General features: G+C 45.8%; 1 pseudogene; it reads left to right on the forward strand.

The window, feature by feature from the left end:
• Positions 1-20,409: 20,409 nt before the first annotated feature.
• LOC139263825 (small ribosomal subunit protein eS24 pseudogene) lies at positions 20,410-20,894 on the forward strand (annotated as a pseudogene).
• Positions 20,895-23,987: the final 3,093 nt, after the last annotated feature.

Genomic DNA, 23,987 nt, shown 5'->3' on the forward strand with positions numbered 1-23,987 from the left:
TAGGATCTTGCGGAGACATCATTGCTGGTATTTTTCCAGTGACTTGAGGTATCTACTGTACATGGTCCACGTCTCTGAGCCATACAGGAGGGCGGACATTACTACGGCCCAGTAGACCATGAGCTTGGTGACAGTTTTGAGGGCCTGGTCTTCAAACACTCTTTTCCTCAGGCAGCCGAAGGCTGCACTGGCGCACTGGAGGCGGTGTTGGATCTCCTCGTCAATGCCTGCTCTTGTTGATAGGAGGCTCCCGAGATATGGGAAATGGTCCACGTTGTCCAGGGCCGCTCCGTGGTCGACCGCAAACTTTGAAATTATACTCCCGATACCCAAGTCCAGGTCATTTATATATAACAAGAAAAGCAATGGTCCTTTTTACTGCTCTCTACTCTTTCTCTCTCCTGGTTGCTGGGTGGGAAATAACAAAAAGTAAAAGAAGAAATGAGGAAGAAATAACTTTAAAAAAAAGGACTTCAGCATTTCAAGTAGTTTGAAATAGAGGAGTATATTGAGTATTTTGAGACCATGGAGATTCTATTTACTCTACTATTCAACACATCACATTACATTTGTCCACATTATTACTGGATACTACACTACTCTGCATTACTATTCTGCACTATAATTCTAGATTTTCTGCTTTAGCATTTGAGCAGAAAACATCGCATGTGGTGAGTGTGTGCAATAAATTCTGGCATGAGTAGCACATACTCATAATTCACCATTCCAATTTAAATGAAGGGAATAACAGGTGGGCTGCATTCTGGGTATGATAATGCAGACCACTGTAAAGTAACAGCCTAGGATGGACTGAGCCTTCCTTTGCCTACCAGAAAAAGGATGCAGCAGTACCTCTGCCCACCACGTGACACTTGCTGCCTAATTATCCTACAAGTATTCCATTCGTGTGATCTATTACATTCAAGAATTAAAGAGGAACATCTACTCCTGCCATTCTACATTAACACCTGGCAAAACTCTCACTACACTATGGTTCGGTACTCTACTATTCTATACTCAACTCTAAACTACTCTAAACTGCTATTCTACATTACTCAACTGACTTTACTGTTACTGTACACTACAGTACACTACTCTCTACACTACAGTATTCTAATCTACACTTATTATAAACTGTATTCTGCACTTCTGTGCACTGCTACTCTATGCTACTCCACTCTACACTAGTGCTTTTCAGTACACTATTTACACTATTCGATATTAATGATCATAATGGGCTGGATTTTGTGGTCAGCGGTGATTGAACGGTGCTAGCTGTTTGTTACACTTGCACTTGCCAATAGACTCTTTATGGGTTTTTGCACTGGAAGTCCCTATCATCCAACCACCAAAAAGTGCAGCACTCTTTACAGAGAGCATCGGAGATCTGTGTGAATAGGAAAAGCAACTGTGTATCTCCTTAACCAATCAGATTGAAGCATCATTAATGTGCAGCACAGAGTCTGAACCAGGTACTTTCAGTTAGAATAGTGAATTAAATGTCAAATTAGGTACAGAAAGTGAATTAAAGAGAGGGAAAGAAAGATTTGATTGAGAGAGATATAAAAGCGACAGAAAGAAAAAGTAAAAGAAAATGTTTAATTTTGAAAGCTCCAACAATAATTGAAATCTGAAGGAATGAAGCGCTACACTTGTTAAAGTTCATTTCCAGTGCCAGAGAGGTTGTTTGGCAGTAATCAAAACTTATCTCATTTCTGGTGAGTTTAGTGCGAATAGATCAGGTAAGTACAGCAACTTTACGTCACTCTATGTATTTCAATAGTGAGTCTCTCAGCGAGATCTGGATGAGCAGGGCATGCCAGACAGCAACTTCCTCATTTATGCATTTAACTCTTATTACGGTTGCAGTCCGATTTACACTCTAATAATGGTGAGCGCTGTTTTCACCATTATTTTCACCACGAAATGCAACTCATTATCATTAGTTTTAGAGTAGTTATGGAGAGGAACAATCAAAGGTGAAGATATTCAATTTCACCTCACTATTTCCTAGAAACACTGCACAGGAAACCACAGAAGACAATCATCCAGGTTTTATGGCGGAAGGTTGCTCAGGCAGTCAGTGCCAACTCCACACAGTGCAGGAAAACATTTAATGGCCTCATGAGATTGGTCAAGCTGAGTGAAGGCATGCACATATACCCTTACACATATTGAACAATTGTTTGATGCATGATTCATCTCCATACCGACCATGCGGTCACTGCATAATTCACAAAACAAATGTTACATTGAAATATCACAAGACCCCTCATTCTCCATACCCAATGGAATACTTAAAAGAGAGGTCTTTCACATTCTGCATTTTCCCGGAAAAGGAAAAGGTCGCTCACAATCAGAGGCAAGAGCTGACAGAAAGGGAGGAATGGCTACCCTGAAACCACTGACTGTTCATAAGGAGGAAGTTCTACAGTTACTTAAGTGGTGCACAGGAGAGAATGTTCCTGGAATATTCTTAATGAGTCAGAGGGAATATCACAGGGTTACGCAGAGAGAACCAGTGAGCAGGAGAACCTGGGAGCAGAAGATGATGCAGCAACTGAGTCAGAAATATTGCCCTCAATTCAGAAGCATAGGAATCCTGATTTCAGAAGTCCACTATTCAAATGGAAGGTGATCCAGGAGCATAGAACTCTTGTCAGGCAGTTGGGATGGGATGCATAAATGTGCTGCACATGGTGGATCACTTAGAAGAGTCCACAACCCACATCTGAAAACTGATCGAAACTAAAAGATTGTGAGACCATGAAGATCATCCTACAGCCTGTGCCAGACCAGGAGAGATTGTAGCTACAAGGGACCAGGATGGGGATCTATGTCAGCTATGTCTGTTTTTGTTGACTTCTTGCAAGATGCCCTTAACAGCGGATTATTACAACAACTAGAACTCAACAACAAATTGCATATATATAATGCCTTTAAAGGTTTACAAAAGTGAAATGAATGCTAAGCCGAGGAAGGAGATATTTCAAGGGGTGACCAATAGCTTGGTCAAAGAGACGGCTTTAAAGTAGTGTCTTAAAGGAGGGCAGGGAGGCAGAAAGGTTTGGGAGAGAATTACAGAGTGTCGGTCCTGGGTGGCTGAATACACGGTTGCCAATCATAGGGTGACGAGGTCAGAGTTGGAGGAATTCAGAGTTTGGAGTGGTTGTAGAGCTTGAGGAAGTTACAGAGACAGGGAGAGGCAGGACAAAAATGGGATTTAAACATGTGGATGAAAATTTCAAATTTGAAGCATCAAAAAGTTTTGGGGGGAAAGGTGTGCAGGACTTTGGGCAGATTAGGATATTGTCAGCAGAGTTTTAGATGAGCTGTAGTTCACTGAAGGTGGAGGATGGAAGGCCAGCCAGGAGAGCATTGCATTAGTTGAGTTTGCTAGCAATAAAAGCATGGATGAGGGTTTCGGTAGCAGTTGGAGAGCTTATGGGGTCAGGAGCTCAGTTCAAGATCATATGGAAAGCTGAGGTTACGAGCAGTCTGGTTCAACCTGATATAGTGGTCAGGGAAGAGGATGGAATCAGTGGCCTTCACAGTGGGGGCTGAAGACAATTACTTATGTCATCCCAACATTTAGCATAAATGTGCCATTGTTTAGCACCAGGTGTATTAACTGAAGATATAACTGTCTATTAGAATAGTAACACAGTTGTTCCTTCCTTTCAGCCTCCTCTGATGCTATCACATGAGGGAGCTTAGGGCTGGAGCCAGATTTATCTTGCAAGTGCAACTCAGATGCTGCCAGGTCCTTCAAGGACATCAGCTTCACTGAGACAAGTATCACCTCAGTCTTCGAAGGCACTAACTGGTATGATTCAGAAAGCCACTTTACAACTTCCTTCCACTCAGGAAACACCAGTCGGAGTGTAAGATTAGATTCACAAGTAAGTGAGATTTTAGGCACCAGAATTAAACAGAATGATAAGAAATAGAAGTGGGCAGTTCGGATTATTTTTTCCAGTAAACTGAGAAATTGTCTGTAAATGGGTGTGCTTGTGCATTTTTCTGTATCTGGATCCATTTATATTATGATGATAAATTGAGGGATGGAGGGTGCCTTGAAAGGATGAAAAATGTATTGGTTATATCCTCCAGGAATAATGGTTATGCAGAATTTCTGCTTGGCATTTCCTGAAACCAGTTCTTTATGAATTGCTGTTATCTCTCTCTAGCTGCTAGCATTGGGCTCTCATATGGCACCTCATCTCTCTCATGGGCAACCTCTCTGCTGATGCAGGATCTGGTCTTTTTTCTTTTTCACCCTCATATGGAAGGACACCTTATTTCTTAAAGGTGTTAGCCTTGGCTCAGTGGTAACATTCTTGCCTCTGAGTCAAACGGTTGTGGGCTCAAGCTGCACTCTAGCGATTTATGCACTTAATCTGGGCTGACACTGAGGGATGAGATTTTCAACCAAGGTCCCTTGTGCTCTCTTAGGCGGGCATAAACGATCCCATGACACTATTCAAAGAGAAGCAAAGTTGTCTTGGCCAGCATTTATCATTCAACCATCATCACTAAAACAGATTATTTGTTTCTTTGTCATCATCATAGGCAGTCCCTTGAAGCAAGGTTGACTTGCTTCCATGCCAAAAAGGAATGAGTTCACAGGTGCTTCAATGAAGGACCTAATATTCAAGATCCCGAACTATACCTTGAAGGGTTGAAGATGCCTGGGCTTGGATTTTTGTAACGTGTGGTGGCCGTTGCACACCAGCCACCACACGGGCTTGACAGAGCTAGTTCTTGGTCCAGTGGCAAGGATTACCCAAGACGACTGGAGACTAGCTCTGCTGCACGGACCAAGCACGCGCACATATAGCAGTGTGGGCTGGCTCGTGCTGCCCCTGGGCCCTCACCTCTTCTGGGCCCCAGATTCACACCTCTCCTGGGCCCCAGTCATTTCCTTCTACAAACTCTTGCCGTTCCTTCGCCTCTCCTGCTGTGCCTTCCCGCAGTGCAATCAGCGACCTGACTTCGCAGCCGTCACCCTCCTGCAGTGGTATACCGCCGCATGCTGCTCCCTGATGGCCCCAGCCTGCTGATGGTCTTGCAGGCCGGGACCGCGCCGATTTCTGGGCCGGGCCAGGCTGCTCCCTCTAATGCAGCCTTTCAATCACCTGGACATCCGTGTCCATTCTCATTCTTTTTGAAGAGGTTGGATCTTCTCCGCTGTTTGAACCCTTAGCCATGGTGGTGACAGGCGTTCCCAGATTCTGGTGCTCTTTCTCCTCAATCGATCTATGGAAGCTCTGTGAATCGGAAGGTTCCCTCATGATCCTGAGCTGGTTCACTTGTTGTTCCTCAGTCTACAATCCATGTCATTTCCAGCTATGGACCTTCCTCTATTGCTCCTCCATTCACCGGGAGATGGTGCTCTCTCTCTCTCCCTCCCTCCGACACTGAGCCACCATTTGTTTCTTTGTATGTTTGTGGTAAATAGCGTGCACAAATTAGCTTCCACGTTTTTCTGACATTGCAATAGTTAATACACACTTTTGATATTGATGTCTTCCATGATGCCTCACTCTCCTTGATTCTATCCTCTCCTCCTCCATATTAGAATTACTTTATTTTCCCCAAAGTTGTAAAATGCATCAACACCTTACCCATCAAAACCAATCGCACAGAGTATGCAGACCTAGAAGATTATACCTGGATTTCTCACATAGGCAGTGAATAAGAAGGCAATATACAAAACACAGACAAGTCTTGTCAGTGGCAGTTAAAATTACTGCAGCCATTAATTTTTACGCCATTGTTTCCTTTCAGGCAGAATTGAGTGATCTCACTCATATCAATCAATCCGTTATACATTACTGCATTAGGAAGGTCACAAGTGTGCTATTTTGGTGGGCATCTTAAGTACTCACTCTAAAGTTGGAAGTAAACTTTAGTGCCTGAGATATAAGCAGGCTCAAAAAATTGCAGTCCCATCTCAGTCTGTAAAAGTTCAGCAGGCTTGAAACTTTCCCAAAGCTATAGCCTCCACTGTGCTCTCCCACCTCTGGGATACTGCATTGTGGTGACATTGCTTTCTGGGGGGTGGTATAGGAGCAGAAACCAAGGAAATAGATGGGTTCATTACACCACCTATCTGGCACTACATTTGTGGGCAGGCTCGGGGTGGGGTTACTGCAGTTCTGCAGATGGTAAATCATGTCTGATGATAAAATTCTGTTTCTAATGCAATGCTTCTTAATATTTTGTTCAGAAACATTTTTAACATGGGGTTCCCTCTCCAATACTTAGGAGACCAGAAAATTGGAAGTCCAAAGGCTGAGAAGGGCTTTCCTCAATCTTTTTTCCAGTTTCAACGAGTTGTGTTGTATTTCTCAGGAAATTTTACTTTGGAAGTTTCAATCAGTTCTGTGTGCAAAGTAATTTTCCTGCTCAAGAGCCTGTGAAGGAACCTGGTAAATTGGCAAAATGCCAAGCACTGAGCTAGCAGGCCAAGCCTTTGCATGCTTTGAACGTAAATAGTGTCACAAAGGCTGAAAACAGCAAGTTCACTAAAACTCCCTGAAGTGTTTTGTATTTCATTATTATCTTGTGTTAATGTATTGTGGCTGCCAAAAAGGACACCAAAGGAAACACAGTGTGTTGTTGTAGTTTCCATGGTACTATATATAATATCAAATTTGGTGAGTTCAGATATTGTTCCATTGCATCGAAATTATTCCTCAGCTTGTGGAAGTTACAAAGCACTATACAATTGTTATTAAATATATAGTAATTGTATGATGCTTTGAAGCCTCAAAACACCTGCTAGCCTCAGGAAAAAGAATCTGAATAGAAAACAATAAGCACACGTAGTTCAAATAGATCAGTCAATATTACATAGAAACATAGAAAATAGGTGCAGGAGTAGGCCATTCGGCCCTTTAAGCCTGAACCACCATTCAATATGATCATGGCTGATCATGCAACTTCAGTACCCCATTCCTGCTTTCTCTCCATACCCCTTGATGCCTTTTAGCCGTAGGGCCACATCTAACTCCCTTTTGAATATATCTAACGAAATGGCCTCAACAACTTTCTTGGTAGAGAATTCCACAGGTTCACAATTCTCTGAGTGAAGAAGTTTCTCCTCATCTCGGTCCTAAATGGCTTACCCCTTATCCTTAGACTGTGACCCCTGGTTTTGGACGTCCCCAACATCGGAAACATTCTTCCTGCATCTAACCTGTCCAATCCCATCAGAATTTTATATGTTTCTATGAGATCCCCTCTCATTCTTCTAAATTCCAGTGAATATAAGCCTAGTCGATCCAGTCTTTCTTCATATGTCAGTCCTGCCATCCTGGGAATCAGTCTAGTGAACCTTCGCTGCACTCCCTCAATAGCAAGAATATCCTTCCTCAGATTAGGAGACCAAAACTGCATACAATACCCAAGGTGTGGTCTCACCAAGGCCCTGTACAACTGCAGTAAGACATCCCTGCTCCTATACTCAAATCCCCTCGCTATGAAGGCCAGGCTGCCATTTTCTTTCTTTACTGCCTGCCTACCTTCAATGACTGATGTACCATGACACCCAGGTCTCGTTGCACCTCCCCTTTTACTAAGCTGTCACCATTCAGATAATAATCTGCCTTCCTGTTTTTGCCACCAAAGTGGATAACCTCACACTTATCCACATTATACTGCATCTGCCATGCATTTGCCCATTCATCTAACCTGTTCAAGTCCCCCTGCAGCCTCCGAGCATCCTGCCCACAGATCGCACTGCCACCCATCTGCAAACTGGGAGATATTACATTCAATTCCTTCATCTAAATCATTAATGTATATTGTAAATAGCTGGGGTCCCAGCACTGAACCCTGCGGCACCTCACTAGTCACTGCCTGCCATTCTGAAAAGGACCCATTTATTCCCACTCTTTGTTTCCTGTCTGCCAACCAGTTCTCTGTCCACGTCAATACATTACCCCCAATACCATGTGCCTTAATTTTGCACACTAATTTCTTAATACACCACATCCACTGGTTCTCTCTTATCCACTCTAATAGTTACATCCTCAAAAAATTCTAGAAGATTTGTCAAGCATGATTTCCCTTTCATAAATCCATGCTGACTTGGACTGATCCTGCCAATGCTTTCCAAATGCGCTGCTATTACATCTTTAATAATTGATTCCAGCATTTTCCCCACCACCGATGTCAGGCTACCGGTTTATAATTCCCTCTTTTCTCTCTCCCTCCTTTTTTAAAAAGTGGGGTTACATTAGCTACCCTCCAATCCATAGGAGCTGAACCAGAGTCCATAGAATGTTGGAAAATGACCACCAATGCATCTACTATTTCTAGGGCCACTTCCTTAAGTACTCTGGGATGCAGACTCTCAGGCCCTGTGGATTTATCGGCCTTCAGTCCCTTCAATTTCCCCAATACCATTTCCTGAATGATAAGGATTTCCCTCAGTTCCCCCTTCTCGCTAGACCCTCAGTCCCCTAGTATTTTCAGGAGGTTATTCGTGTCTTCCTAAGTGAAGACAGAACCAAAGTATTTGTTCAATTGCTCTGCCATTGCCTTGTCCCCCATTATGAATTCCATTGATTCTGACTGTAAGAGACCTACATTAGTCTTCACTAATCTTTTTCTCTTCACATATCTATAGAAGCTTTTGCAGTCAGTTTTTATATTCCCTGCAAGCTTACTCTCATACTCTATTTTCCCCCTCCTAATTAAACCCTTTGTCCTCATCTGCTGAATTCTAAATTTCTCCCAGTCCTTAGGTTTGCTGCTTTTTCTGGCCAATTTTATGCCTCTTCCTTGGATTTAAAACTTTCCCTAATTTCCCTTGTTAGCCACGGTTGAGCCACCTTCCCTTTTTATTCTTAAGCCACACAGGGATGTACAATTGTTGTGGTTCATCCATGTGATATATAAATGTCTACCATTGCCTATCCACCATCAACCCTTTAAGTATCATTCTCCAGTCTATCCTAACCAATTCACGTCTTATACCGTCAAAGTTTTCTTTCTTTAAGTGCAGCACCCTGGTCTCTGAATTAACTGTGTCACTCTCCACCCTAATGAAGAATTCTACCATATTATCCGCATGACCAGATTGCTAATTAATCCTCTCTCGTTACACAAAACCCAGTCTAGGATGGCCTGCTTTCTAGTTGGCTCCTCGAGATATTGGTCTAGAAAACCATTCCTTATACACTCCAGGAAATCCTCCTCCACAGTATTGCTACCAGTTTGGTTAGCCCAATCTATATGCAAATTAAAGTCACCCATGATAACTGCTGTACCCTTATTGCACGCGTCCCTTATTTCCTTTTTGATGCCATCCCCAACCTCCCTACTACTGTTTGGTGGTCTGCACACAACTCCCACTAATGTTTTCTGCCCTTTGCTGTTTCGCAGCTCTACCCATATAGATTCCACACCATCCACGCTAATGTCCTTCCTTACTATTGCATTAATCTCCTCTTTAACCGGAATGCTACCCGACCTCCTTTTCCTTCCTGACTGTCCTTCCTGAATATTGAATACCCCTGGATGTTGAGTTCCCAGCCTTGGTTACCTTGGAGCCATGTCTCCGTAATCCCAATTACATCATATCCGTTAACAGCTATCTGCGCAGTCAATTCATTCACCTTATTACAAATGCTCCTCACATTGAGATTCAGAGCCTTCAGGCTTATTTTTTTAATACTCTTTGTCCTTTTATAATTATGTTGTTATGTGGCCCTTTTTGATTTTTGCTCTTGATTTCTCTGCCCTCCACTCTTGCTTTCCTCCTTCCTACCTTTTGCTTCTGCCCCATTTTTACTTCCCTCCACCTCCCTGTATAGATTCCCGTTCCCCTGTCTTTTTAGTTTAAACCCTCCCCAACAACATGAGCAAACACTCCGCCTCGGACATCGGTTCCGGTCCTGCCCAGGTGCAGACCGTCCGGTTTGTACTGGTCCCACCTGCTCCGGGACATCCTTGACCCTTGCACCAGGGAGGCAACATACCATCCTGGAGTCTCGTTTGCGGCCGCAGAAATACCAATCTATTCCCCTTACAGCAGAATCCCCTATCACTATAGCATTACAGCAAAACATTTGAAAAAGAATTGGAGTAAGAGTCAATGATTTAATTTTATCATTATCAAACAGAGTGAAATCAGCATGTAAAGTTTAGTGGCACACTCTGCTTGTGTGTGCCAGTAAAGCAGAATGGATCCAAACACCAAATATTCATTACATGTTTGGGAAACAAACAAAACACTCAGATTTCAACAGTTCAGATAAGCCTTACTATGTGTACGCTGCTGAAACTCAGGTTCATCCCTCTGCCTCTTTCATCGATCCAAAAGCTATTGCTATACTTTTTAACTCCCTGTCCAACTTGGATGAGTTACAATTTCCTCCTCTCAATGTTGGCAAAACCAAAACTACTCTTTTTGCACCTGTCCTCTGGCCTTGATTCCATCAACCTCCCCAATTACCAGCTCCAACTGAGCCAGGAGATGTGGATCCTTGGTATCCTACTCAACCCAGACTTCAGGGACATGGGGACGGTAGTATAGTGGTACTGTTACTGGAGTATTAATCCAGAGACGCAGACTAATAATCTGGGGACAAGAGTTCAAAATCCCACCATGGCAATTGAGGAATTTTAATTCTGTTAAATAAATCTGGCACAAAAGGTTAGTATCAATAATGGTGACCATGTAACAAATAGATTGTGTTAAAAATCCATCTGATTTATTAATTTCCTTTAAAGAAGGAAATCTGCCACTTTACTTGGTCTGACTTATATCTGACTCCAGCCCCACAGCAATGTGGTTGACTCTGAATTGCCATGAAATGGCCTTGCAAGCCATTCATGAGCAATAATGGATGGGCATTCAATGCTGGCCTTGCTAATGAATAAAAAAAGCTTCCTCCCTACATCAGTTCATTATTATTGTGTCTGTAAGCACTCTAGTAATGACTCCACGAGGTAAGGTATTGTACTTGAACTGCTGTGACCTTAGTCCATTTATTGCAGTTCCTGAATGAGGGTACAGTAAGTTAAGCTCCCTTTTATATTTGGTTACCTGCAGTGTGCAGGTGACCCCTAGGTCTCTACCAGTTGCACCCTCTGGTGGTACAGGCATAGTGTATACAGTGTGAAGATACATTCAGTGGTCTTATGTAATTGTATATTGAGTGTACAGGGTATATACATGCACAACAATTAGCAAGAATATTTTTTTCCACATGTGCAACATTGCTCTTGTTGCAAAACCCTAAGGTGTGGCTTCATGCTCTTGAGGCACAACTTTTCTAACACTCTCCTGGCTGGCCTTTCTACCTCAACCTTCCAGAGACTTCAACTCATTCAAAACCTGGTAGCCCACCTCCTCCCCACACTACATCCCATACTCTTATCTCCCCTGTTTCTCTGAATTCCGCTGGTGCCCTGTGATCCAATAGGTCCAAAATTCTTATCCCTGCTTTTAAATTCCTGCATAGCCTATCCTGATCCAACCATAGTGATCTCCTGCATCCTCACGTCACTGAATGCAATCTCTGCTCCTCAAATACTATATTTCTCCTGGCCCCTCATTCCCTTCACTCAACCATTGTTGGCTACTTAGTTAGCCAATCTTGAACTCCATGTCCAGTTCCAATTGAGCTATGGGCAAAGAGCAGGAGATGGAGACTAATTGGATAGCTCTTTCAAAGAGCCAGCACAGGCACGATAGACCACATGGCCTCCTCTGTGTTGTATCATTCTATGATTTTATGAATTAAGAAGATAGACTGTATTACATCATTTAAAAGGGAATTGGATAAATATTTGAAAGGAGAAAAATTAAAAGGAAATGGGGAAAGGACAGGAAAACAACAACAACTTGTATTTATATAGCAGCTTTAATCTAGTAAAATGTCTCAAGGCACTTCACAGGAGTGTTATAAATCAAAATTTGACACCAAGCCACATAAGGAGATATTAGTTCGGATGACCAAAAGCTTGGTCAATGAGGTAGGTTTTAAGGAGCATCTTAAAGGAGGAAGGAGAGGTAGAGAGGTGGTGAGATTTAGCGAGGGAATTCCAGAGCTTAGGGCCTTGGCAGCTGAAGGCACGGTCACACATGGTAAAGCGATTAAAGTTAGCAAGAGGCCAGAATTAGAGGAACACAGTTATCTCAGAAGGTTGTAGGGCTGGAGGAGAATACAGAGGTAAGGAGGAGCAAGGCCATGGAAAAAAGAAAGCGTTGCATTTATATGGTGCCTTTCACGAGCACCGGACGTCTCAAAGCGCTTTACAGCCAATAAAGTACTTTTGGAGTGTAGTCACTGTTGTAATGTAGGAAATGTGCATGGCAAGTTCCCACAAACAGCAATGTTCTAATGACCAGATAATCTGTTTTTGTTGTGTAGATTGAGGGATAAATATTGGCCAAGACACCAGCGGGCCGAAATTGCCCCTTTCTATAAGGCCTCTGGCTGCCTGAAAGCGGCGACCACGGGTCGATGCGTAATGGCCGCCGAGTCTCCATTTAAAATATTGCCCGTCCTCAGGTTCAGAGCAGTGTAGGGGACTGCTCTGTCCGTTTTCCCACGGCGACGTGCACACGCTGACCCCTTACCGACCGGCGGGGACACGTTCCCGAAATTGCCCCTCGGGAAATTGCCCCTATCCTGGGAATGCCCCGCAGGGGCAGCGCTGCCATCGGTCGGTGCTTTTGCTGTCGGTACTCTCTCTGTGGCTTGGGGGAGATGTCGCTGCCGGCGGCGCCATGTTATTTTGTGTTCTCGGCTGACTGCGAGGTCGGGCCGACAATTATAGCCGCGGGTCCGGCCAGATCGCCAACAGGCAGCCTGGCACCCGCTCTTGGGTTCCAGGCCTCTGGCCTGGCTGAAACCTTCCTTGGCGTTTGCCACTAAAGTGGCTGCAGAGTTCGCAATGGCTCTCCCTTTTAACTGAAGGGGAAGGATGTAGTGACGCATCAGTGCGGACGCTGACATCATCAGCACGCTGCTGCTGACTGGTCAGGGCGGGTGACCCACTGCAAGGGCACTTCCGTCCCACAGCCGACTGGAACACCACCCCGAGCCCCAAAAAATGTCAAAGATGAGAATTTCGCTGGTATCTCCGCCCTATGGACTGGGGCGGAAAAACCTTTCAAATCGGTAGGAGTGCCCCGTTTAGGGTGGGGCTCAATTTTGGCCACCAAGGATAACTCCCCTGCTCTTCTTTGAAATAGACCCATGGAATTTTTTACGTTCACCTGAGAGAGCAGATGGGGCCTCGGTTTAACGTTTCATCCAAAAAAAACGGCACCTCCAACAGTGCAACACTCCCTCAGCACTGCACTGAAGTTTCAGCTTCGATCTTTGTGCTCAAGTCCCAATGGGGAAGTGATGGTGCTGAAGCAGGCCAGCAAGTTGTGGTGACACATGGTGCTCCGGATGCTGGGGCCCAGCCCCATCTGAATGTGAATGGTTCCCAGGAAATGGAAGGTGCTATCCTTCCTCAGGATGACAGCATTCTGGCGCCTTCCACTGATTCTCCCATCATGCACCTTAAGCAGTCCACACCACAGCCATCAGAGACGTCTTCCGTCGATGGTGAGGCAGTCCGTAGCCGGGCCTTCCAGGGCCAGAGCTGGTCCAGGGCGTCATCACACGCTGTCTGCATTGTCTGTCCCCCTCACATAGCAGCCCTCAAGCAACCTTGCTGTAGGCACTGAGGTCTCATTGAGGAGGAGCAGCAGGCATGGGAGAGGGATGAAGGGAATGGGGGGAAATGTCAGGGCATGGGGTGGCTGTCCGATTGGTGCCTCGCCAGGCTCCCCTTTGTCATCCTCCTCCTCCTGAGGTGGGCCAGCATCCCCACTGGCAATGCTTGGCCCCTCATGATGGCCAAATTTTGAAGCATGCAGCACACCACAATGAATTCAGAGACCTGTTGAGGGGAGTATTGAAGGCTGCCTCAAGAGCAGTCAAGGCATCAGAAGCTGCTTGAGCACCCCAATACCCCAATTGTCTGTTAGATGATGTGGCTGCATGGCTCTTATTGTAGTGCTGCTCGGCTTCTGTGGTGGGGTTATGGAGGGGGGTCATGAGCCAGGTGGCTAGGCTGTATCCTTTGTCCCTGACCAGCCAGCTGTGGCCTTCCTTTTGTCGCTGAAACATTCATGAGACACTGCTCTCATGCAAGAGGAAAGAATCATGTGCGCTCTCTGGATAGGGCATTAACTGCGAGGATATGTTGCGTGTGGTCACACATCAGCTGGATATTTAGGGAGTGGTATCCCTTTCAGTTTCTGAATAACTCTGCATTGCTGAATGGTGCTCGCAAGGCCATGTGTGTGCTGTCAATAGCTCCTGGAACCTTCGGGAAGCCTGAAATTCTGCCAAACCCACATGCCCGCTCATTCTGGCTCTCCCTGTTCATTGGGAACTTTATGAAGTCCATTCTGTGGGCATACAGAGCCTTTGTAACATGCCGAATGCAGCGAGGTGCAGCGTAGAGAGATGTTGCATATGTCCCCTGCTGCTGCCTGGAAGGAGCTGGAGGCATAGAAGGCCAGCGCCACAGTCACCTTCACTGCCACAGGCAGCGCAGTCCTGTTGGCGCTGGTAGGCTGTCGGTCTGCCTGTAGGAGCTGGCATTTCTCTGTCAGCACTTCCCTTTCGAAGTGCAGCCTTCTCACACACTGCTCCTCAAAGTGCTGGAGGTACGAGTGTTGGTGCCTGTAAACCGGTAGTGGGTAAGCCCTACTACCCAGACTTCGGCCTCTCCTCATCTGTGGCCTGACATGGCCAGCAGCCCTTCTTCTAGCTTGATGACGCCTGGCAATAGCATGCAGCATGATATGCTGGCGAACTAGTATTGCCCCCATTAAATTTTCTCACTGACCTTGTAAGGACACTGTAGTGGCAGATTAAATTGCCACTTTCAAGTCAAAGCTTCACGCAGCGTACTGTGCGCAACCATTGGAGTCAATGTGACATGCGATGTAGGATCTTCCTCTCTTCATTTAAATATACAGCCAATACCGCTTGCTGCATCCTGGGAACGTCTGTTTTTTCAGGAGTTTCCTGGGGCGGGCGTTTAATGAGGCGTTAGGGCTGAAATTTGGATCCAGGGCACTAGCGGAGCATTGCACAATGATTGATGTCATGATCTCAGTGAAACTGAAGGATGGAGCAGTAAGCTTTTACACCGCCGCAAACCATGAGCCGAATTTGGCAGCCGAGCAGTGAAAGCTGGATGCCCGGCATTACGCCTAGAAAGACCATTTACCACCCTCCAAGCGCAAACTGAGGCACAACCAAGCTGAAAATCCAGCCATTGTCTCTAAAGGTTTCATTAGCATCGACGTTAGGCTGACTGCTCTATAGTTGCCAGGTTGATTCATCTGCCATTTATTGAACACATGTGCAACGTTTGCAATCATCCAGACTCTGGCACAAGTCACAAATCAAGGTGGATTGGAAGTTTGTGGCCAGAGCGTCTGTGATTTCCACCCTTACTTCCTTCAGTAACCTAGAATACATCCCATCTGGACCGGGTGACTTTTCTACTTTGAGGACTGCCTACATTTTAAGTACGTCCTCTTTAATTTTTTTTATCCTATCCAATACTGCTAATGCCTCATCCTTTATTTTACTGGAAGCTTCTCTTCACTAGTGAAGACAGATGCAAAGTACTATTTAGTACCTCAGCCATGCCCTCAGGAATATCTCCTTTTTGGTTCTTAATCAGTACCATTGACTACCCTTTTATTGTTTATGTGTTTATTGTTATGTATGTAAGTATGTAATACTTGCCACCAGAGGGCGCGACTGTTGGAGTCCTAATGGTCACCTGCACACACGTGCAGGGCCAGTATAAAAGGTTGGCTGCCATGTTGTTTAGCCACTCTGAAGTTGTAATAAAGAAGACTAAGGTCACACTCTGTTTAGCTCAGCCTCATGGAGTTCTTATATACACAACAATTGGCGACGAGTAACAGAATATGGACCTTCACGCAACCATGACTGCCATTGGAATATTAGAGAGATTCGTAGAGGGTGATGATTGGGAAGCCTTCGTCGAGCGTCTCGACCAGTACTTCGTGGCCAATGAGCTGGAAGGAGACACGAAAGCGGCCAAGTGCAGGCCGGTTCTCCTCACCGTCTGTGGGCCTAAAATATAAGGCCTCATCAAGAATCTGCTTGCACCGACAAAACCAACAGAGAAGGAATATACAGAGTTGTGCACATTGGTTCGGGACCACATCAAGCCGAAGGAGAGTATCCTCATGGCCAGATATTGTTTTTACACGCACCATCGCTCCGGGGGCCAGGACGTGGCAGATTACATCGCCGACCTGAGACGTCTTGCGGGACCTTGCGATTTTGGAGTTGCGTTGGGGCAAATGCTGTGGGACTTTTTTGTGCTGGGCATCAGCGACTAGGTCATTCTTCGAAAGCTGCTGGCTGCCAAAACCCTCGACCTGAGCAGGGCCATCGTGATCGCCCAGGCATGCATGGCCACAGACGATAACACCAAACAGATATCTTCTCAACATCAAAGCTCACTGGCAAGTACTGTGCATAAAATGACATCGCTAGCAGGCCGAACTGCATATGGCAGGACCTATATATCTGCAGCTTCAAGACCTGTGATGACTCAGAGTCCGCCATATAGGGAGTGAATGTGAATCCATTAGCATCGTGTTGGCGCTGTGCGGGTAATCATTGGGCCCATCAATGTCGATTCAAGCACTACGTGTGCAAAGGCTGCACAACGATGGGGCACCTCCAGCGAATGTGCAAACTTGCTGCGACATACCACATGGCAGAGGATGATAGATCCGGTTCAGATCACGCAGCACAGGCAACTCAACCCGAGGAAGAAGTGTACGGGGTCCATACCTTCACCACCAAGAGCCCTCCTACAGTCAAATTAAATGAAGTTCCAATATCCATGGAGTTGGACACAGGTGCGAGTCAGTCAGTCATTAATGAGTCAGAAGGCTTTCGAGAAACTGTGGTACACTTCTTCCTCGGGTTGAGTTGCCTGTGCTGCGTGATCCACGCCGGGTCGATCATCCTCTGCCACGTAGTGTGTCGCAGCATGTTTGCACATTCGCTGGAGGTGCCCCATCGTTACGCAACCTTTGCACACGTAGTGCTTGAATCGACATTGATGGGCCCGATGATTACCCGCACAGCGCCAACACGGTCCAAACTGAGCTCGATTAATGCAAAGCTGCGAACCTACACCAAAGAGCTCATACCAATCATTGGAAGTGCGGCAGTGAAGATATCGTATGATGGAGCTGTGCATGACCTATCATTGTGGACTGTTCCAGGCAATGGCCCAACGCTGTTTGGCAGAAGCTGGCTAGAAAAGATTAGATGGAATTGGAATGACATCAAAGCACTATCTTCAGTGAATGATGCCTCGTGTGCTCAAATGCTGAGCAAGTTTCTCTCGCTATTCGAACCAGGCATTGGCAACTTTAAAGGCGCCAAGGTACAGATCCATCTAGGCCCCGATGCATGGCCATCCATCACAAGGCTCCGGCGGTTCCGTACGTGATGAGGGAGAAAGTCGAGATCGAACTGGACAGACTCCAACACGAAGGAATCATATCACCAGTCGAGTTCAACGAGTACGCCAGTCCAATTGTTCTGGTGTTGAAAAGCGATGGCACAGTCAGAATCTACAGAGACTACAAGGCAATGATTAACCGAGTCTCACTACAGGACCAGTACTCGCTGCCCAAGGCGGATGACCTGTTTGGAATGTTAGTGGGGGGGAAGTCGTTCACCAAGTTGGACCTAACCTCTGCCTACATGACACAGGAGCTGGCTGAATCTTCGAAAAGACTGACGTGCATCAACACATACAAAGGACTGTTTATATACCACAGCTGCCCTTTCAGGACTCGCTCGGCTGCAGCCATTTTCCAGAGAAACATGGAGAGTTTGTTGAAATCTGTTCCGTGCACCGTTGTGTTTCAAGACGACATCCTGATCACTGGTCGTGACACCATCGAACATCTACACAACCTGGAAGAGGTTCTAAGTCACCTGGACAGAGTGGGACTCAGGCTGAAATGCTCCAAGTGTGTTTTCCAGGTGTCAGAAGTCGAATTTTTGGGGAGAAAGATTGCAGCAGATGGCATCAGGCCCATGGACTCAAAGACAGAGGCCATCAAGAATGCACCCAGAACACAGAATGTGACGGAGCTGCTTTCGTTCCTGGGACTCCTCAACTATTTCGGTAATTTCTACCCGGGTTGAGCACGTTGTTAGAGCCTTTGCACATGTTGCTATGTAAAGGTGACGAATGGGTTTGGGGCAAATCTCAAGACGCAGACTGTGAGAAGGCCAGGAACTTGCTATGTTCAAATAAATTACTTGTACACTATGACCCATGTAAACGTTTAGTGCTAGCTTGTGACGTCTCATTGTACGGGGTCGGCTGTGTGTTATAGCAAGCCAATGTATCGGGCAACCGCCAACCAGTTGCATACGCGTCTAGAAGTCTGTCTAAGGCTGCGAGAGTCTATAGTATGGTCGAGAAAGAGGCGTTAGCATGTATATATGGGGTTAAGAAAATGTACCACTACCTAGTTGGACTTCGGTTTGAGCTTGAAACTGACCACAAGCCGCTCATTTAGCTGTTTTCAGAGAGTAAAGATATAAATACCAATTCTTCGTCCCACATCCAAAGATGGGCGCTAACATTATCCACTTATGATTATGTTATCCGCCACAGACCAGGCACTGAAAACTGTGCTGATGCTCTCAGCCAGCTACCATTACCCACCACTGGGGTTGAAATGGTGCAGCCCGCAAACTTGCTACTGGTCATGGATGCTTTTGAGAGCGAGGGGTCGCCCATCACAGCTTGCCAGATCAGGACCTGGACCAGCCAGGATCCTGTGCTATCGTTAGTAAAGAGTTGCATCCTAAATGGGAACTGGTCAGCCATTCTTGGAGAAATGCAAGATGAAATTAAGCCATTTCACCGACGCAAAGATGAAATGTCCATCCAGTCGGATTGTCTCTTATGGGGTAATCGCTTGGTTTTGCCAAAAAAAAGACAGGGAAATGTTTAGACGCGACCTACACAGTACCCACCCAGGCATTATCCTGATGAAGGCAAATGCCAGGTCGCATGTTTGGTGGCCCGGCATTGACTCGGACTTGGAGTCATGCGTGCATCAGTGCAACACTTGCTCTCAACTGAGCAATGCACCAAGGGAGACTCCACTGAGTCTGTGGTCATGGCCCTCCAAACCGTGGTCCAGTATCCACGTAGATTTTACCGGCCACTTTCTTGGAAAGATGTTTTTAGTAGTTGTGGACGCTTACTCCAAATGGATTGAATGTGTAATCATGTCATCCAGCACGTCCACAGCCACCATTAAAAGCCTCCGGGCCATATTCGCCACCCGTGGCTTGTCCGACGTCCTTGTCAGCGAAAATGGCCTGTGTTTCACCAGCTCGGAATTGAACGAGTTTATGACTCGCAATGGCATCAAGCATGTCAGGTCTGCTCCGTTTAAGCCCATGTCTGACGATCAAGCAGAGCAGGCAGTCCAAACAATCAAGCAGAGCATGAATCGTGTGACAGACAACTCCCTGCAGACCCGCTTGTCTCGCATTCTGCTCAGTTACCGGACGCGACCCCACTTGCTCATCGGGGTTCCCTCGACAGAATTGTTAATGAAGAGAGCCCTCAAAACCAGGCTCTCCCTAGTCCACCCGGATCTTAATGATCACATGGAAACCCGGCGACACCAGCAGAACATGTACCACGATCACGCGGCTGTATCACGTGATATTCATGTTAACCATCCTGTGTTTGTCCTGAATTACGGTCATGGTCCCAAGTGGGTTGCTGGCACTGTTTTGGCCAAGGAAGGGAATCGGGTGTTTAGAATCAAACTGTTAAATGGCCAAACGTGCAGAAAGCATTTAGATCAGACCAAATTGCGATTTATTGACAATCAGTTTTGACTTGAAGAGGACATCACCATCGACGATCCACCAACACACACCCAACCAGCAATCGACCTCGCTGTCAATCACGAGGATGAACCCACCGTTCCTGATAGTCCGGTCAGACCAGCCGCAGTGCAGTGCAGCAATGGTTCGGCCAACTTACACACACCAGGGTTTGAACTTAGACGATCAACCAGGGAACGAAGGGCTCTGGATCGCCTTAACTTTGTAAATAATTTGTACCGAAGACTTTAGGGGGAGTGAGGTTATGTATGTAACTATGTAATACTTGCCACCAGAGGGCGCAACTGTTGGAGTTCTAATGGTCACCTGCACACATGTGCAGGGCCAGTATAAAAGGTTGGCTGCCATATTGTTTAGCCACTCTGGAGTTGTAATAAAGAAGACTAAGGTCACACTCAGTTTAGCTCACAGTACTCAGATGAACGACACTGTGACCGTCTGAACCAGAAAGTTTATGACAAACCGCTTGCTGCAACGCAAGCAAATGGTTGTCGATGTCCTCCACCCTGGCAAAACCACCATCCCCAAGATAGAAATTAGGGAAAAGTTGGCAAAAATGTACAAAACGACGCCAGACGCCGTGTTTGTCTTTGGCTTCCAGACGCAATTTGGTGGCGGCAAAACGACAGGATTTGCCATGATCTACGACTCCTTGGATTATGCCAAGTAGAATTAACTCAAGCACAGGCTGGTGAGGCACGGCCTGTTAGAGAGGGAAAAGGTTTCCAGGAAACAGCGAAAGGAACACAAGAACAGAATGAAGAAAGTCCGTGGTACAGCTAAAGCTAACGTCGGTGCTGGCAAGAAGTAACCTGGGGAAAGACGTGAAGTTCCTTGAAATGCTAAGTTATCCATGGATCACCACCTGTAATTATCTGTCTATGTGCTCAAATAAATTCTATACACTACATTTATAAAGACTTCTGGGCTCCCTCTTAAATTAGTCAATAATTTTCCCTCATAACTACATAAGAATTATGAGCAGGAGTAGAAGATAGTGCCACTCAAACCTGCTCCACCATTCAATAAGATCATGGCCGATCTTTGACCTCAATTCCAGTTTCCCCCCCAATCCCCATATCCCTTGATTCCCCAAGACTCCAAAAATATATTCAATGACTCAGCATCCACAACCCTTTGGTGTAGAGAATTCCAAAGATTCACAACCCTCTGAGTGAAGACATTCCTCCTCATTGCAGTCTTGAATGGCAGAGCAATTATCCTGAGATTATGCCCCCTAGTTCTAGGCTCTCTAGCCAGGGGAAACAACCTCTCAGCATCTACCCTGTCAATACCCCTTGGAATCAATTAGATCACCTCTCATTCTTCTAAATTCCAGAGAGTATAGACCCAATCTACTCAAATCTCTGCTCTTAGGACAACCCTCTCATCCCAGTGAACCTTTGTTGTACCGCTTCTAAGGCAAATATGTCCTTCCTCAGATAAGGAGATCAAAACTGTGCACAGTACTCTAGGTGCGGTCTCACCAAAGCCCTGCATAATTGTAGTAAAAGTTCCTGGGGGAGAAATTTGCCTGGTTTGCGCTTCATGTTCGTGCCTGACTGGGTTACTGACTGGGCGCGGCACATTCATCGACGCCCGCAAACTTCCCTGCCGGTTTTGCGCTGGCGCTAATATTACTGCCTCGCTCTCTTGCACCCCGTAGATCATGACTGCATCCGGTGCGCAGCGCCCCATTTGCGCCCTGGATGTGATATTCATTCCCGTCCCCTGCAGCAATTCTGGGTGTCAACAAAGGCAGCTGCAGGAGGCGTTGTCAACTCGGCTGGCTATTTGGGGAGTGGTATTTAAAAGCAGTAGTGGTCAGGTAGGGAAAACTTTATTATTATCCATAGTCTGGTGACTTCTGAATTCTTTTGATCCCATGATTCCTCAGCCCTGCACTCTCTTAGAGTGCTAGGGGCTGCTATGCACATAGCACAGGTTCCGTTGCCCAACAGAGAGAGCATGAAGATTGATTGAACCCATCCTTAGCCCTTCCCTTTAAACGAGGGAAGGAGCCTCTAATAATGGCTGCACTGAACAATGTTCAGCATCTGCCGCTACCACCAAAGGGCCACGCAGAGTGTGCATGGCCCTTTAATTGAAGAGGCGGGGAAGTGTAGCGCGACATGGAGCATCCGTGTAGCACTGGACTCAGCAGTGTGGTGCCGTCCCAGAATGCCTCTCAAAGGAAGTGGAGTGTCAGTGACAGCACTCCATTTCCTGTGAGGGGCGCAAGGCCCAATTCACTATTGGGGCGGGACTTCCAGGCCGGGCGATAAAAGTCCCCACCCCGGAAGGTTATCGCACCAATTGGGGGTATGTGGGGCAATTTTGCCACCAATCTTTGACCTCTCAACTACATCATCCCTCTCTAATAATATCATAATTTCCTTGATCAATACTGCCACCACCTACTTTTCTTCATCCTCTATCTTTCTTGAATACCTTGGAACCAGAAAAATGTAATTCCCATTCCTCCTTTCTTTGAGCCAGGTCTCTGTTATTGCCAGTGTATCACAGTGCCATGTGATAACTTGTGCCTGCATCTCACCGACTTTATTTACCATGCTACATGCAGTAACGTACATGCAGTCCAAATCCTTCTTAGGCTGCCTCGCATTTGCCCCTGTCTGATTCTTCCTATTTTGAACTATTCTTTACCCTGGTTGTTATTTGCTCCTCAGCTTCCTCTGTGCACCTTGTTTCTCCTCTCTAATATTTCATCCTGGTGCCCATGCCCCTGCCAAATTAGTTTAAACCCTCCCCCACAGTTCTAGTTAACCTACCCTTGAGGACATTGGCCCCAGCTCTGTTGATGGGCAACCAGTTCACCTTGACCAGGGCACTTAGAAAATAATAATAGGATTTGGCAGAGTCAATACGGGTTTAAGGAAGGGAAATCATGTTTGACAAATCTGTTATAGAGTTTTTTGAGATTGTAACTAGTAGAATAGATAAGGAGAAACCAGTGGATGTGGTGTATTTGGATTTTCAGAAGGCATTCAATAAGGTTATTCAACAAAGTTAGAGCTCATGAGAATGGGGGTAATATACTAGCATGGATTGAGGATTCATTAACAGACAGAAAGCAGAGAGTAGGAATAAACGTGCCATTTTTAGGTTGGCAGGTTGTAACTAGTGGAGTGCCGCAAGGATTGGTGCTTGGGCCCCAGCTAGTCACAATCTATATCAATGATTTGGATGACGGGACTAAATGTAATATATCTAAGTTTACTGGTGATACAAAGCTAGATGGGAATGTAAGTTGTGAGGAGGATGCAATGAAGCTTCAAGGGGATATAGACAGGCTAAGTGAGTGGACATGGCAAATGGAATATAATGAGGAGAAATGTGACGTTATCCACTTTGGTAGGAAAATTAGAAAAGCAGAGTTTTTTTTAAATGGGGAGAGATTGGGAAATGTTGGTGTTCAAAGCGATCTGGGTATCCTTATACATGAATCACTGAAAGTTAACATGGAGTACAGCAAGCAATTAAGAAAGCAAATGGTATGTTGGACTTTACTACAAGAGGATTTGAGTATAAGAGTAAAGATATCTTATTACAATTATATAGGGCCCTGGTGAGACCACACCTGGAGTATTGTGTACAGTTCTGGTCTCCTTACCTAAGGAAGGATATAATTGCTATAGAGGGAGTGCAACGAAGGTTCACAAGACTGATTCCTGGGATGGGGCATTGTCCTGTGAGGAGAGATTGAGCAGACTAGGACTATATTCTCCAGAGTTTAGAAGAATGAGAGGTGATCTCATTGAAACATACAAAATTCTTACAGGGTTTGACAGGGTAGATGCAGGGAGGATGTTTTCTCTGGCTGGGGAGTCTAAAACAAGAGGTCACAGTCTCAGAATAAGGGGTCGGTCATTTAGGACTGAGATGAGGAGAAACTTCTTTACTCAGAGGGTGGTGTATCTTTGGAATTCTCTACCCCAGAGGGCTGTGGAGGCTCAGGGCCTGATATTGGTGGCC

Source organism: Pristiophorus japonicus, chromosome 5, assembly GCF_044704955.1.
Source record: "Pristiophorus japonicus isolate sPriJap1 chromosome 5, sPriJap1.hap1, whole genome shotgun sequence".
Classification (NCBI taxonomy): domain Eukaryota; kingdom Metazoa; phylum Chordata; class Chondrichthyes; family Pristiophoridae; genus Pristiophorus; species Pristiophorus japonicus.